The following is a 5245-nucleotide window of genomic DNA, read 5'->3' as shown; positions in this document are numbered from 1 at the left end:
CGAGCATTATAAAGTCGTTCTAAGAATTGACTGAGAGTGGTGTAAATTAAAGGATGCTTAGGTATGGATGAAATTTTAAAATAATATTGCAATGACAATTTCTGGCGACGCAGAGAGAGTGGAAGTTGATGGCACGTCACATATAAGCTTTGCACTGGGAATGTGCGGAAAGCTCCAGAGCAAATCCTCAGGGCAGAATGATGGATTGTATCAAGTTTCTTCAAAGCAGTATTGCTGGTAGAGCCATATGCTATACAACCGTAGTCTATTCGGGATAGAATCAGAGCTTCATAAACTCGGAGTAATGATGTCCTATCAGCCCCCCAAGATGTGTTGGAGAGAACCTTCAGAATATTTAGCATTTTCCCACATTTCTTTCGCCCCTCAGGGGCTCACCTACTATAGGTGAGTACGGGTGTCCCAATCCCGAGGTACCCAGGGATCTTTACTCCCTTTCAGTTCGCTCTCCTCTACGCCTTCTGCTTTCGGCTGTGTCTTTCCTTCCCTCGACGGCAAGCGAGGGAGCTCTCCATGAGAAGCTGTCGCCACTCTGTTTGCTTCCTGCTTCTCATGGACAGCCAAAACCCCACGTGTTGGCCGTGCGTGGCAACCCATTTGACAGACGGGTGGTGTACTGTGGTCCCCTGTGCATCAATCGGCTGGTCGCTAGCCACCTAAGTGGTTAGTTTGCTAGGGATCAAGCGAAGGGGTTACTCCTTGGGCTTGGCGTTAAGGGTGGTCACTGTCCCCGGGGGTAACTCCCAGCGTATAGGTTTCCGATTAGCACCAAGGTAAGTGCCGAGGCTGGGAATGGCCAGAGCCGGTGGCTGCCTTCCCTTGTTGGGCTCCGTGGTGGGCGGTGCCGTCGGGCCCGAATCATTCTCAATATCGTATGGGCTCCTCCAAACGTGGTCCCTTCAGTGGGCGTCGCATTGTACCAATTAATTCTAATTTTGAGAACCATTTTGACAGTTTTTTCGTAATCAAACGTGTTTCAGATAAAAATGAAACTTTTTCAAGCGTGTCACCATTTTTAGTTCAAAAGGCCGTAGCTGCAACTGTTGGAGAAGTTACATCTATCCGGAAAATGCGCTCTGGTGACTTGTTAGTAGAGGTGAATTCTCGAAAGCAAGCCCAGCAGCTACAGAAACTAAAAGCATTAGCAACAATAGCCATCACAGTCAGTCCTCACCAATCTCTGAATACCTCTAAAGGTGTTATTACCTGCGGAGAACTGTTAAATGTCCCATTAGAAATTATTAAAAAAGAAATGAAACCACAAGGAGTAATAGACGTTCGGCGTATAAATATAAAGAGAGATGGACAACTTATTGAAACCAAACATCATATTTTAACTTTTCAAACACCAAATTTACCCGAGTTCGCTTATGCAGGATACATTAGATTACCAGTCCGTCCGTATATTCCAAACCCTCTTAGATGTTTTCAGTGCCAGCGCTTTGGCCACTCAAAGCTGAATTGCCGCGGGTCACTCACTTGTGCCCGTTGTGCTAGTAAAGGGCATGATAGCCAGCAGTGTTCCGCACAAGAAAAGTGCGTGAACTGCGATGGCGACCACCCCTCGTATTCTCGATTCTGCCCACGCTGGAACCTGGAAAAACAGATCACAACAGTTAAAATAAAAGAAGGCATATCATACATTGAAGCCAGGCGTAAAGTGCAAACACAAACTCCTACCCCTGGCATAAGTTATTCTTCAGCAGTTAAAACATCATTTTGCGAGAACTGCTCTTGTAAAAATTGTAAAAACCTTGCCACAAAACCTAGAAATCTCAGGAAAAATTCAGATTCCGATACAGACCATTCTACAAGTGCACCTGAAACATCTCAAGTTGGCAAATTAAATCCAAAAGCTAAACGTAAATCTCAAAATTCACTGAAACTGCAGCTTGCAAAACGCGGCCTTTCGCATAAGGACCTCACTCTGAAATTAAAAAAGTCCAAATCAAAAAATTCCGTCGCCTTAGGGTTAGCGACGCAGGGTGTGGTCCATAAGGACTTGACATCTATCTTCGGTGATATTCCCCATAATAACCCTGATATAAAATTACACCCATCTGAGGATGATGATGACTTGGAGATGAGTTGCGAAATTCAGGCAACTCCAACCACTGCCTCTTCTGGTTCCTCTTCAAAAAGACTCTCTTAATGGGTACCTTCCTGTCTTGGAATTGTCGCGGCATTCGTTCCAAACTTAATGACATCAAGACCATTTTCAATACATTTCATCCCATCTGTTTTGGGGTTCAAGAAACGTTCTTGACACCCAATATTCCCATAAAATTGCGTGGCTATAACTGTACTAGGAAAGATGCAGACACAGGGCCTCGAACTTCTGGTGGTGTCTGTATCTTTACATCCAATTTATATCCCAGTACATCTCTTACTTTACACACATCTCTACAGGCTGTGGCTGTGCAGGTTCACACAAGAACATTGGTCACAGTCTGTTGTGTTTATTTACCGCCACATGATGTCATTTGTCAGCAAGATCTCAACAACTTAGTGGACCAGCTTCCTTCACCTTTCATCTTACTTGGCGATTTCAATGGCCATAGTACTTTGTGGGGTTCAGATAATACAAACACTCGTGGTCAGCAGATAGAACAATTTATTTCCAACAACTCGCTCTGCTTGCTCAATAATAATGAGAAAACATATTTTCATGAACCCACACGTACATTCCACAGCCTTGATCTGGCCATATGTTCTCCAGAACTCCTGCCGTTTTTGGCCTTTGAAGTAAGTACTAATTTGTACAATAGTGACCATTTTCCTATTGTCGTCTGCCATGCTGATAGCGGCGGTGCGACTCTTTGTCCTCCGCGTTTCTTATTCCAGCGGGCAGACTGGACTGCTTTCTCTCAAATGGCAGCTATAACGGAGACGATGGTCAATACATCAGACATCTCGGAAGCAGTTCAAAATGTCGTTGATAGTATAATATGTGCCGCAACTTCCACTATTCCTAAGAGTTCACCACGTCTAAGAAAATTTCGAAAACCATGGTGGAACAAAGCCTGTCAGGATAGTTACAAGAATCAAAAAAGACTCTGGAACATCTTTCGAAGGTACCCAACAACTGAGAACTTTGTCGCTTTTAAAAGAGCCAAAGCGCTAGCTCGTCGCACTCGGCGTCGTAGCCAAAGAGACTCATGGGTTAATTTTGTATCATCCATTACATGCAGGACGTCCAGTAAACTTCTGTGGAAAAAGGTAAAGGCTGCTAATGGGATCTATCGTGAAGCTTCGATTCCTGTATTAAAAACAGGAAATGTGATGCATTCCAACCCCATTGATGTAGCTAATATTCTTGGCCAAGCGTTCGCACGTGTTTCTGCAGCAGATTCTTATACTCCTGATTTTCTGGCAATTAAGAATCGCTCAGAACGGTTGCGGCTGCTTTTTAATACTCAAAGTGCCTTTCCTTATAACTCTGAATTCAGAATGTATGAACTGGAATTGGCCTTGTCTCATGTCCATGATACGAGCCCTGGACCAGATGGAATCACGTATAACATGCTTCGCCATTTGAATACTACTTCCCTGTCCAATCTGTTAATGCTTTTCAACAGAATTTGGACTGAACAGAAGTACCCTTCACAATGGCGAGAAGCTATTGTGATTCCAATCTTAAAACCTGGTAAAGAGACATCGAACCCTCTGAATTACAGGCCGATTGCGTTGACAAATTGCCTTTGCAAGACCTTCGAGCGCATGGTCAATGCTCGTTTAATGTTCGAATTGGAAAAACAAGGATGCATCTCCCCGTTGCAGAGTGGTTTCCGTAGAGGTCGGTCTACTTTTGACAACCTCGTTTTGCTGGAAACCGAAATACGCAACGCATTTGTCAGGAGGAATCACCTTGTCTCAATATTCTTCGATATCGAAAAAGCGTATGACCGTGCATGGCGCTATGGTATACTTTCCACCCTTTTTAACTTTGGGTTTAGAGGAAATTTGCCCGTATTTTTGGAAAACTTTTTATCCCATAGAACGTTTCGAGTTAGGGTTGCTAATTTTTACTCTGATTCTTTTATCCAATCTGAGGGAGTTCCTCAAGGAAGCGTCCTCAGTGTGACACTTTTTATAGTTCATCTGAGCCAAGTTTTATCGATTTTATCGCCATCTGTTAATGGAACACTTTATGTAGACGATTTGCAGATCTCCTGCCAAGGTAGTAATATGAATCTAATTGAACGACAACTACAAAATGCAGTAAACAGTGTGGTGGCTTGGTGCAATAACAACGGCCACAGAATCTCTCCCGAGAAGAGTCAGTGCATCCATTTCTGCAGAAAGAGAAATGTACATTTGGATCCCGCTATATACATTGGACGTACAACTATTCCAGTTGTGAATGAGACCCGATTTTTGGGAGTTATCTTTGATCGGAAATTGACCTTCTTACCACACATCCTATACCTTCGGACGCGGTGTGAGAAAATATTAAATATCTTAAAGGTGCTTTCCAGAACATCTTGGGGTGCCGATCGTGCTTCCCTACTGCGAATTTATGAAGCAGTCATCCTTTCCCGTATCGACTATGGGTGTATGGTGTATGGGTCGGCCCGATCTTCTGTTTTGCGGCGGTTGGACGCCGTGCACCATTCAGCTTTACGGATCTGTTCTGGTGCATTTCGCACGTCTCCTGTAGAGAGTTTGCATGTTATTTGTAACCAACTACCTCTATGCTTAAGGCGCCAAAAAATATCTGCCTTGTATTATTTCCGATCAAAATCTGTTCCAAGACACCCTATAAGTCAAATAACACTACCGCTTAGCCTCGGCAGACTTTATGATGCTCGGCCCTTTCATATTATGCCTTTCTGTGAGAGAGTAAAAAAGTTCTTACAAGACTTGGACTTTGATAATGTTGGTATTAAATCTATTGATTATTGCTTCCCTCCTTGGGATATACCACAAATTACTTATTTGAATCCCTTTACAGGATTTGACAAGTCATTAACTGCTCCTATTATTTTTCAGCAACTCTTTCTATATCATCGCTATCGGTATTCTTCTTTCATCCCAATTTATACAGATGGTTCAAAATCTGATGGACATGTTGGTTGTGGCATAATACTTTCATCCGATACATTTAATTACCGTCTGCATAACTTTTCCTCGGTATTTACTGCTGAGCTATTAGCAATACTCTGTGCTTTAAAGAAAATTTTGCATTCTTCTCAAAGAAAATTTATGATTTATACCGATAGCATGA

Source organism: Argiope bruennichi, chromosome 1 (assembly GCF_947563725.1).
Source record: "Argiope bruennichi chromosome 1, qqArgBrue1.1, whole genome shotgun sequence".
NCBI lineage: Eukaryota > Metazoa > Arthropoda > Arachnida > Araneae > Araneidae > Argiope > Argiope bruennichi.
This window is presented reverse-complemented; position numbering follows the sequence as displayed.